Here is a 13,322-nt window from a genome sequence, read left to right on the forward strand (position 1 = left end):
TGTGTCGTTGTATTTGTGCGTATATGAGCTATTATATTGTATATGTTCATTAGTAGTTTACGGTATTGTGTATGATACATATGAATGTGGGCTGTGTATGAGGGCTGCTTGCGGAATTGTGTGTAGATGGATATGTCACATTGTGTGTTAGGTAGTGTATGGGGGCTGCTTGGGGTTTTGCACGTGAGAGGCTGCATGTGGGATTGTGTGCATGTATGTAGATTGTTAGTGGTGTTGCGTTTGTGGGGATTGTGTGTATGTTTGTGTGTGGGCTGTTCGTATTATTTGTATGAGGGGAGGCTTATTCTGCAGGTCTGTGTATGTCTAGCAGTGTGGGTGGCTTCCCTGGGTTCCAGTGGGGACCAGCCTGGGCAGGTACAGGTCAAGGACAGGAGCTGCAACATCAGCTGTGGGCTGCTCTACTACAGTGTGGATTCCCATTCACAAGTGCTGGGAGGTAGTGATCTGAGATCACTTCCTCTAAGTGTTGCAATGCATAAATTGAGGATTGTCCTTCACCACCTCTTTGTATTAGCAGATATCTGAAGTTTCACTGAGACTCCTGATAGGCCAGACCCTGTTTGGCTCTAGCAGCCTTGAGTGCCGTGGAAAGACACCTCGAGTGCCGTGCATGGCACTAGTGCCGTAGGTTGCCTACCCCTGGTATAGATCATTCCCCTGCAATTCCACTGCTCAATTCACTGTCATTTAAGAGTTAATTCGCTTTGTTTCTGTTTATGCAGCCCTAGCCACACCTCCCCTGGCTATAATTGACAGAGCCTGCATGAAAAAAAAAATGGTTTCACTTTCAAACAGATGTAATTTACCTTAAATAATTGTATCTCAATCTCTAAATTGAACTTTAATCACATACAGGAGGCTCTTACAGGGTCTAGCAAGCTATTAACATAGCAGGGGATAGGAAAATCTTAATTAAACAGAACTTGCAATAAAGAAAGCCTAAATAGGGCTCTCTTTACAGGAAGTGTTTATGGAAGGCTGTGCAAGTCACATGCAGGGAGGTGTGACTAGGGTTCATAAACAAAGGGATTTAACTCCTAAATGGCAGAGGATTGAGCAGTGAGGCTGCAGGGGCATGTTCTATACACCAAAACTGCTTCATTAAGCTAAAGTTGTTCAGGTGACTATAGTGTCCCTATAAGCAAAATTTGAAGCCTCCTGTCTTGCCATACAATTTCAATATCAAGGCCAAAGTTGCTAAACTGTTAGCATATAATTGTTAGCATATTTTTCCAGGGCAGATATTTTGGTCTGAAATTTCAGGCTAAGGCACCGTGGTCCATCCATGAGGACCAACAGGCTTATTCCCTAAAGTAAGAATTCAAAGTAAAATTCAACTAGAAGCCCTAAGTAGCTGAAATGGAAAAATTATTAACTTAGAGAATGTTTCCAGTTTAAATATTTTTACCTGGAATTTGAAATGCTTTTTCACAGTCTGGTGTGATTACATATTACCGAGCTTTGATAATACTGGAGTGGAGGCTCTGAAATGAAAACAGGACGTTTTCGGGTCTCATTTTGGAATATCTGTGCTTTCTGTTCAGTGTGTCAAACATATTATACCAGAAATCATTACAAGTGGTTTGCACTAGAAGAAAGTAAAATAAAATGATTGTTAAGTTTTTATACAGCAAAAACTAAAACCACCTCAAAATAGTTATTAACCAACTATATATTGGGGCTGATGTGTACTGTAGTCATTGCTGCCGGCCCAGTAGTGATGGGAGTGAGCGCAGGACTTATCTTTTTGTATTAAAAATAGTTATTAACTGTAAACAGTGAGATTTTTTATGAAGAAATATTTGGGTGTAAAGTTCCACCAGTGGAACCAGTGGAATGTCCCTGCTGATTGTTCAATGTTCGGACCAGATATGATCCTTAGACTCAGACTGAGATGTCTTTCAGGCGTACAAACCGTGTTCTGATCAGACAGCGCTCTGAATATTCTGCACCCACTGTTACGCCAAAAAAGATTGTTTACTAGTGTTTATAAAACTGCGGGGTAAGATATATTTTGATCTCTTAAATGTGAATTTCCTGCATAGAAAGTGTTTCCTAAATCAGTCTTTAGCTGACCAGTCCATTTTCCAGCTCACATGTCTTAATGTGTCTGCATATTTCCTGTCTGGATAAACATTTGGCAAATCGAAATGCCTTTGAATGTTTTAGTTGAGCAAGTTAAATGCAAACTTTTTTTTTCTGAGATATGTTTTAGACAGCTGAGATTTTCTTGCTTGTTAATTCACCATAAAATTGGCAACACTTCTTCCCATTACATAAGAAGGAAGGTGTTGGGCAACAAGGGAGGTGAAGGAGGAATCAGCACTCATTAGGAATGATTTTCCTTGGGCTTCACAGCGTTTAACCTCAGCCCAGTGGGACCAACGGAAGAGCCCTGCTGCCCAAAAGCTGTAGTAATTCATTCTGCTGTCATTTCATTTTTTACTCTCTAGTATGACTTCCTATTTAACCTTTTCAGATGCGTTTCCCTACAGTTATCAGAAAGGACCAGCAAAAAAACATGTAGCCCATATGTATCCTATCAAACTTCCCAGACTCGTTTCACACACTAGATATGTGCATTTGTTTTTGTACGAATATAATTCCATCCAAAAAAAAAAAATAATTTCGTATTCGTTTACTAAAACTACTAAAACGTAAACGAAAGCCTTACGTACGAAATATAAACAAAACGAAAGGGCAAATGCCGAATGCATTACCTTTTCATTTTGTTCGTTTAATAGACTCCGTGCTGCAGGGGAATTAACCTCCCATGCTCTACATTCATCATACAGAATATCAAAGATATAGGCTACTAAGCACAATAGCTCACCTGGTGATAGACAGTCATTGGGGTGCTAGTCTGTCTTCTAAGTATGCCAAAGGAGAAAAAAAAAGCTTGGAATTCGAGGCTGCATTATCAGGCTGGAAATGAAACTGTTGCGATTAGGTAGACAGTGGGCTACCAGATGCCATGATGTGGCTGTATCATTAATATGGTATAGCAGAGGTAGGCAACCCTTGGCACCACAGATGTTGTGGAATGGGGATCTCATCTCCCATAATGCTCGTACAGCCATAATGCTGGCAAACATGAAGGGACATGTAGTCCACAACATCTAAAGTGTCGAAGGTTGCCTACAGAGTATCTTGAGTTGTTAACATTTTGAGAGTTATTGAACTGACACACTACACAGAAAAGCTATGCAATGCTGGATACAATTAAATATATGAGTTCATATCTGTGTGTTTGTATTACCTATGATTAGGTCTATTCTGTCAAGTGGAAGTTAATGACAGAACTCAATGAAAGATGACAAAATCTTAGCCAGATCATACTGTGCAGAAACACAAAATACTAAACTTTCAAATACCCAAAACACTCATTAAAAGAATTAATCTAAATATCATTAAGTGGTTCTTTGGCTCAATATTTCCACTGTGACAGAGTTGGAAATTATAAACAATTTTTTAGTACTTTTTCTCCCTTTGTAACATAAATTGAATATATTATATATATTATACACAATGAGAACACAGCACATACCACGTTTTGAAGAAGTGGAGACCTATTCACCTCACATTCTCGCTCCTCAGTGCTGCCATTTTACTAATCTCCTGCAGTTGCTTCTGGCCACAACAGTCACTTATGAATTGATGTACATTTGAGAGTTTACAAAGCTGGAGTCTTTTAAAGCTCTCCAGTAATCATCCTCCACAGACCTTCTTCTGAAAGCACAAGGATATGCCATAGGAGTAGGACATTGCATCACAAGATGTTAATTTCCAGTCAGTGATTTTGTTATTTTCAATTTGTATAGGTTTTCACAAAAGGCATTCAGATGAAAAAATAATCCATATTGTTAATATATTGTTTATATATATTTATTAAACTGTAAATTTAATTAAATTCCAATACAGTATATTAGCAGCTTTTATAATGATTCCATCCCAGCATTTTTTATTATACAGCAGCACTACCACTTAGAAGGTCAGCACATTTTTTACAAAAAAATGTCTTCCACAAGGTGGCACGCCTGTATGCATGTTGGTGGTCTGGCACTGTCCCAACATGTTCTTCACATGCTCATCTTCAGCTCCTGACAGCTTCATCTGCCAGGAGCCCATTGTAGATCAAGAAGTGTTGGAACAGGCCATGGTTGGTTGTGGTGGGGTCCCCCAGTAAATGAAATAACAATTCGGGATCAATCTAAAAAACACAAATAACCTAACATAGTGCAAAACGTATATATATATATATATATATATATATATATATATATATATATATATATATATATATATATAAAGGCGTAGCCTGTAATTGTGGGAGGGGTTACCCGGCTATAAAAGCTCAGGCCCCACGCTAGTTCAACACTGGAATAGCTGGGTTCATTCAGAACCTTTGCGCTTCCGGTTCAAGCTCGCTCCCACGTGATCCGCGCCTATCTGTGTGTAAACCCTGATCGGTTCCATCCCGGCGTTTTTCCGTTTCCGGCTTCAAGCGCTCCAGCCCGGCGTATTCCCGCTGTCCCCGGCGAACTCCCACCCTCCTCAGCCATACCCTCGGCGGTAGCAGTACCCGGACATATACTTACCTGCTCCAGGTTCCAGAACCGTGAGTCTCATCCACACCACTCTCAGCCAGACGCCTGGCGTCCATTCATACTGCACACACCTGTTCACTAATAAATAGTATACTTACCTTACCGCTCGGTACCGCATTCACCTTACTTTCCACCCGGGCACTTACCCTCCAACGCTGGCCGTTAACCGGCCACCCGGCGAAATTAACAAGCATACCGTCAATCGCAGGTCGGCTCACGAAGCCCCCTGGTGGAGGAATAGATAACACTCCGTTTTACTTCCCCTATACACAACGGCGGCTCATAACGACCCCTGGTGGCAACACATCATATGACACCATGATAAATGCATGATAAAAATATGTCTAAACCCAATTTACCTTGCTTTTTCTTTTACTTCGGCACCCATCTAATATGTGACCATATCATGTTATCGCTCATTATATGTTTTATGTTAAAAGCTTATTTCAATTTGTCCCACGTCACCAACACCTATTTTCGTTACCTGTCATCTACACAGGTATTTTCTAGAAAATTATACCCCGGCCACAGCTACACCTGTACCGCCTCAGCCTTACACCTGCCTTAAAAATACTCCGTCTTTGTGCACACGGTAAGAAATTACTTATCCAATACCAGGGGTTGTCCTGTACATTGTCATGTTCTTCACATGAGATTCATGACTTAAACTCCTTACGTCCATCTCCTCAGGAGTCACTACTGGCCCATTCAAATCCTTTTCAACACCTCCCGGGAAACTGGGAGCTTTCTTCTGACTCCCATTCCTAGGCTATTACAGGTAAAAGGTTTAGAATTTACGCTTCACTTTTCTTAAAAAAAACTATATTTATCAAACTGAATACAAAGGATAACTTTTAGCTTCATCCTCAGATAACAACCCAACTGGCGTTCAAGCTATCTTCTAAAGACAACTCCATTAGTTAAAGCATTACCAGGTAAAATAAATAAAATATAATTAAAGATAAATACTAAAATACTATAAACTATTTTATTCTCCATGCCGACCCACTTTTAGCCGGCCCTAACCATCTGTTTATTTCACAGGAAAAGTAAGATATCCTCCAATAAAAAAAATGTCTACGTGGAAAACTATTACAATAAACTAATAGGTACGGTCACACGACTATTACTCCCCCCTCCCCCCCCCGATCCTATAAATATCCATAGATATACATAGGGCAGTCAACTGGTGACAACTAGGGTACAACCCCTAGCAAAAATATTGTAAATTAAAAACTATTCCTGGGAGGCCAACACCCATCCTCATCGGAGGTATACGCCCCTCGGTCCAACGCATAGATAGAGCCTCACAATAACCACCCTTGGTTGCCAGTTAGGGCCTCACCATTCACAGCCAACCTATTTTTCTTGTTACAGTCACCGAAAGGCCTACGTTCCCGCCACTTCATTAATGTGGTCCCCGTCCAAACGGCCCTCTGCATAGATAGAGCCTCTCTTGCCACTTAGTAGTAAGGCATTAGTAGGGCCTCACCTTCCTCATAGAATAGATAATGTTTCGCCGGATTGGCATAGCTAGCACCAGTTGACTCAGGCAACTTCGCTCATAATCAAACTCCGTCTCTTACCCTGTTTTCGTTTTTAGTATGTCTCAATCCCATGACCAAGAAGAAGAACTGGCCATACCTGAAACCCCAACCAGACCCGCCACTCCGGCTGGCCCAAGCACACCCACCGAGAACCTAGAACCAGCCAGCCCGTATGCTCTCCGGTCATGGACCATCCCCAAACTCGCGGCCGAATTACGTCGCATGGGGGTCCCGTTTCCAGCTACAGCCCGCAAAGCAGAACTATACAAACTTTACATATCTAATACGTGTACTCCCCAACCAGGAGTAGTTCTGCATTCGGAAAACTATAACAAGATCAAGTGTCTGATGTCTTCTCTCTTGGCCTCAATTACCACGATCAGCACTAGGCTGGATAAACTGGAAACCCCTCAGACTGCGACAGTCACTCCGCCCATACCAATCCTCACTTCGGTTCTCCTCCCTCACGGTAATGACATTACCTTAAACCCAATACCAAGCACATCCACCCACATCATCACGCCTGCACATTTCGAACCCCCGACTATACGCAAAGACATTCTGGAAGGCAAGGACATAAACCTTGTTTCTCTGCTGATCGCATCACAAGATGTTGTGGAGAACAAGGCTTATTGCTACGGTGATCTTTCGGTCGTGCTAAAAGCCAGAGATCCCAGGCTCAACCGGAAACTCACCATACCAGAATTCGTCCTTGCCTTCGGCCTCTACTTGCCTTCGGCCTCTACCGTGACGTAATCTGTTCCACCTCCCCTCACCGTAGGGAGGAATTGGACTTGTACATGCACAAGTTGGTGGACCTAGGACACAAGTATGGGGATTTTTCCTTCTATGATTATCACAAATCTTTTTCGGCCAAGGCGGCAGCATCCATAACCCAATTCAACACTCATACCAACTGGAGTAACCTGGATACAGAACTTTTCTGCCGCCATTTCGCTGGCCAAAAACCCCCATCCTGTGCCCTATGCGCCTCTATCTCACACTCCACCAACTTGTGCCCAGTCGATCCTAGCCTTCCTACCACTAGTCGTGCTACCTTCGGTTCCGCCACTGCAGAACACAGAGGATTGAAGGACAAGTTGGGCAGACCCATAATTTACCTTGGGAAAGCGCAGATCTGCAACAACTTCAATTCAGGAAGTTGTGGATTTAGCTCTTGCAGACTGCTGCACGTCTGCTCAATTTGCTTCAGGGCACATGCAAAAACTATGTGCCCCAATCGTCTGTACCCCAAACAATGACTAACCGAAGTTAGCATCGATAACCTGGCATTCTAACTCCTGGCACACCCTTCCCCTCACTTAGTCGACTTCCTTATTCAAGGCTTCACCGAGGGTTTCCACACGGGTCTAGTCACACTTCCCACAGGTGTTCTAGAATGTCCCAACTTACAGTCAGCTATCCTTGACCCAATCACCACACAGTCACTACTCATGACCGAACTGACTAACGGGTTTATCGTAGGCCCCTTTGCTCACCCTCCATTCGCCAGCTGGCGTACCAACCCCATAGGTATTGCTACTGGGAAATTCAACAATAAAAAAAAGACTTATTTACGACTTGTCCGCTCCTCATTCTTTGGCAACCCCCAGCATCAATTCATTAATACCTTCGGATTTTCCCTGCAGTATACCACAGTAGACGATGCCATCCAATCCATTCTCAGGGCAGGGGCGGGAGCCTGGTTGGGAAAAAATGATATTTCCAACACATTCAAGCTCCTACCCATCCACCCGACCCTGTGGCACGTGCACGGCATCAAATGGGAAAACAAATACTACTTTGCCACCCGCCTCACCTTTGGAGCTAAAAGTAGCCCGAAATTATTCGACATATTTGCCGACACTCTATGTTGGCTACTCCTCAATGTCACTCACTGTCCCGCAGTTCTACACTATCTGGACGACTTCCTTACGATAGAATCACCTCGATCCTCTCCAGTTAGTCTCCAGAAGACCTTGGCCCTGTTTACAACATTAGGGGTACCACTATCTCAAGCAAAGACAATAGGCCCTACTACAAAACTGATGTTCTTGGGTATTCAACTAGACACCGTTACATTACAGGCTAGTCTTCCACGGGAGAAGGTGCAACATATCATTGAGGTGGTACAAAATTTTCTGGTAAAGGACACGTGTTCCAGGTCAGACCTACAATCCTTACTGGGCACGTTGAACTTCGCCATGAAAATTATTCCTCAAGGTCGGGCGTTCATCTCGAGATTGTTGTGCCTTCTCCCGTTACTCAGTACGGACTCCAGCACGATATCACTAGATACTCACGCTAGGGCAGATCTACTGATGTGGCTACGGTTCCTAACTCATTGGAACGGGATAGCCATGTTCATCACTCCTTTATCAGATTCCTCACCCATCATCTGGACCGATGCAGCAGCTCACACTGAGTTCGCAGCAGTCTATCACAATGATTGGTTTAGTGATTCATGGCCAGCAGAAACCCTAGGTTTACCCTCATTTCCCACTACATCAGACCTATTCGAGATCTATCCAATTGTGGCAGCCGCAAGAGTATGGGGACACTTATGGCGGGGGAAAGCGGTAAAATGCTTTTCCGACAACAAGCCAGCCTGTGACATAATAAACAAGGGTAGATCCTCATCACTCACCATCATGAAATTAATCCGAAGGCTAACTTGGTTAGCAGTGACACTACAATTCCACATCACATGCATCCACATTCCAGGAAAAACCAACACAGCCGCTGACGCATTGTCTCGATTTGACTTACAGGTTTTCTTCAGGACACACCCCACAGCCAACTCCAGACCGGTCAGCACCCCTCCATTCCAAGACCTCATCCTGGACTAGAAAGACTGCTATCTCACAGCAGATACCTAGCCGGAGCAGCCCTATCCACAAACACATCCCGTGCATATAATCGAGCATTTACCATATACACCAAATTCACGACAGACCATCAGATAACTGACACACACTCTTTAGATTCCATTATTGCATTTATTTCCTTCTGCCACCTTAACCTAAAATTATCATTGAACACCATTAAACTATACCTCTCGGATATACAACATCACATAATCAGTGCCTACCCTAGTTCTAAACCTTTTATTTCTTCCTATCCCGTGAAAAACATATTAAAAGGTATACTAAGATTAGACTTACCCACTACCTCTTCTAGACTTCCGATAGACGGCCCCAAGTTTCGCGCACTCTTCAATATTTTGGATTCCAATCCTTTTGAAACCCATACCAACCTAGTTATCAAGACAGCGACCTACCTAGCTTTCTATGGGTTTTTACGTCCAAACGAGTTCACCACCAATAGTGTTTTTGGACAGCAGCAGATCCTCAACATCACAAATCTTCAGAGAAACACAGATCACTATGTACTCACCTTAGGTCACACAAAAACTAATCAAACAGGCCCACCTACCAAGATTTGCTATTATCACACAGGCAATCAGTGGTGCCCCGTCGCAGTATTTGACACCTTTTTGGCTACTCTCACAGGTCTCAATCAAAACACCCCACTACTCGCATTACAAGGTTTACCCTTAACAACTGCCAAGTTCATTCAGTACGTTAGAACTCTGTTCATCCGTCTCGGCCTCAACCCTACAGGGTTTTCTGGTCACTCTTTCAGAATCGGAGCCGCTTCGGCAGCCTCTAGTCATAACGTACCCTCTCAAATAATTAAAAGATTAGGCCGGTGGAAATCTGCGGTCTACGCCACTTACATTCCACAACCAGAAATTTAACTAAGATCAGCATTCAAAGGTCTTGCTATGTAACCTGTGTATAATAAAGTGATTTGTTTACTCCAACCTTTTTGCCCTCTTTTATTACAGGCCTACCCCATACGTCGGTTCCGGCACACCACAACCGACTTTGCATATTCTGGTGTAATGATTATACTTACGGCTTATGTCCCCGACTACAAATATATATATATATATATATAATGCTAGACCCCTTATGTAGAGTAAAACTCACAGGATTTAAAGCCGTCCCAGGCTCTATATAATATGCAGGAGGGAGCCTAAAAAGGCTAAAACAATACCCCTGAGGGGAGCAGCAAAGGATACAAAGTGCAGAATCCAAAATGTATTGAACAAATAAACAATTAAAACAGGGACAAAAGCAGTGTATAAATAGTAAAATATACTAGGCACAAAGCCAAAATAAAACACCGCAGAGTAAATAAGAAAAAGTCCCAGATACAATACTTTGGTCTAGCAGCAACCGCGTTTCAACTCCAGCCGGAGCCTTCTCAGTGCACTGTTAACATAGGCCTTGTCCGACCTCCAGCAAGCGCACCCATCCCCTCGAGATAACTAGGCCACATCCGGCCAAACCCCAAGGCGAACTGGAATCCCCCAAGCCAAACCTAGAAACCCATCTTGTCCAATTTCCGACGGCAGCGCACCAGGGCACTCACATTGCTGAGCGCACTGCCAACAGGAACGGGCGATAGCTTCAGCCCGGCCCCTGAGAACCTCTGGTAAGAAGCAGAATACGTAACATGTCCAGATTTAAGAACACCCAAATCCCAAAAAGCCACCGAATCCAGATCATTCCACCCAGACAGATGCCAAAAAACCCTGGTACCCCTAGGAGGCGGGACAGCTGACCCAGGAAGAGGAGGAGCCACACCTCCCTCATGTATCAGGCGCCAGACCACCGAACCTCCACTCCCGAAGGCGTAGGATCCAATCACTCGCCCCCCACCTCCTGTCCCAAATGACATATGAGCATCCCACCCTCTTTATTCCGGGGTGGGGGGGGGGGAAGAGACAGTAACCGTGGGGAGAAATCCATTCGGAGACCAGCAGGGTGAACCCAAGGAACCTACCACCCTGACCCCCACTATCCAAGCCCTATGAACCAGTGGCACAAGCACGCCCAGTGGTGTCTGTAGCCGCCCCAAACCAGACTGAATACCCCCTGAATCCCCCAATTGGAGCACCCCAACAACATGGACGCAGGCGAGAAAACCCTGCTTCGAGAACCAAACAAGGGGAGAGGAGGCCCAATAAACCAGGGGCGGAATAGCCCCCAACGAAGAAAAAACAGGACACGTGCGCTCCCCCCAATTGGGACGGTATATTTCCAACTATCGTGGGAACCTAGCACACCCTGTTAGGAGCCTAACCAGTACCCTGTGCATTCGATTCACCTCAAGAGAAAGCAGAAAGGGCCCGGTTATGTCAACTCTGCAACCTCCAAGAACAGAACAGATTCTATTGATGAATCAGCCAACCGCTACCAACTAACCTTTCCCAAATACAACAGCCGTCGAGCGGCGAAAGCCTGAAGGAAGTCCCTTCCGATGCTTACTCGATCCACCAAAACTCCTTCCCACCTGCAGATGACCGTAACATGAATGGGAATGTCACGTTTACATAGATTGATATGGAGCGCAACTGCAGATTTCTTAGGACTTAAATTGTTGATTAGGAAAATTAGAGAATAAAATAGGAACTGTATATTCAATATAGGAAATCCAGGTACTGTATCTTTAATTACTTCGCTGTTGGTTTAATTGGAGTAAGCAGCTTCCTATATACATGCAATCTAGCACATTGGTGTTTGCAAGTTTTAGGGAAATGTAGAAAGCTATAATTGAAGTTGTAACAGGAGAGATTCGTTTTGGGGTTAGAGATAGCAGGCCAGGGAGCAGCTGGTGCCTGAATGCTTAATGGACTTGAGAGCAGGCTGTAGCAGAAATGCTTGGAAAACTTGAGAGCAGACTATGGAAGGAATGCTCAGCAGGCTTGAGAGAAGGTAAGCTCTTATCACAGATGAAACAATTGACTTAGCTTCCAGAGGGTGAAAAATCAGGCTCCCGGAGTTCTCCGTCGGGGAGGTTCTTTCTGAGACAGGATGAGAGAAGTCCAGATACTAGCCGAGGTCGAGGAGAGGAGAAGGAGGTTAGTTCGAGTTCCAGTCCGGTTCGGTACACAGGTAGGTTTGCAGAAAAACTTTTAGCCGGTTTGATATCGCGGTAACGCTGTTCAATAATCCAGCGTCTTGTATCTGGCGTGGTCGCATTATGTAGCGTGGCGAGACCGCATCAGAGAGGGGGTGTGGCTAAACTCCGTCAACCCGGAAGAGACAAGGAATTACCGGTAGTTGAGGCATGACAGGGAAGCCGCCAAGGAAATGCTCTCATCCGGCCTGATTGGTCACACTTAACTGTAGAGGGCCCCACGCCGCCTCAGAGATCGACCCATGGACCCGCTTCATCAGTCGGCTAGACCGAGCGACCATGTCTCCACTGCCTTATAAATTTGGCCTGCGACTGGAACCCTCGTGGAATGGCACGAGGACCCAATTCTCCGTCTGCAAATTCCCACCAACCCAGCTAACCCTAGGAACGACACGCGTCCCAGAGAGTGTCCGGATGGCAGAACAACGTGGATCCCTCTCCCCGACAATGCTATCCATAACATACGATGCCCTGACACACTCCTAGTGCAACCAATTACGGCATTTCCCCCCACACACCACCTGGAGTCCCCCCCAAGCATAGGGCCCCCCTGCGGCATGAGGGAACATATCACTAAGAAAAAAAACAAAAAACCCTCACCACTGCTCCCTAGTAGTACGCGACACGCGCAAGTCAAGCAGGCCATACTAGTGCCCCGCAGCAGCATCCAGAGCCACCCTAACCGCCTGCCTCTTGGGAGGCAACGCCAGCACTATTAGCTGTGCAGGACGCTGCAGGAAACTGTACTATAATATATGATAAATACTGACAAAAAGGGGAGGGGGGTTAAATAACCGGAGTGGACTCCCTGGTAAGTGGTGTCCAGGTACCGTTTTCCTCTTTCTTTTTTATTCTTTTTTTTTTTTTTTTGTGAATCTTTTATTCCTCATTCTATTCAGGTATTCATTCAGGACTTCTTTGTTTGTTTGTTTGTTTGTTATTTGGGTTTTTTTTTTATGAAATTTCCAATTTTTTGGGGGGGGCTTTTTTGAGCATTAATGCCCCCCCCCCAGTTTTAAAGGGACCCGATCAGATTGCAAGAAGGGACAACGTACTCACCAGCCAATGCCCGGTGCACCATCCGCGGCATAACAAGCGTAGAAGTTCAGGCAGAAGACATTGAAATTAGCTTCCACTGTTTTCTTCCAAGATGTTC

This window comes from Pelobates fuscus, chromosome 4 (assembly GCF_036172605.1).
Source record: "Pelobates fuscus isolate aPelFus1 chromosome 4, aPelFus1.pri, whole genome shotgun sequence".
NCBI lineage: Eukaryota > Metazoa > Chordata > Amphibia > Anura > Pelobatidae > Pelobates > Pelobates fuscus.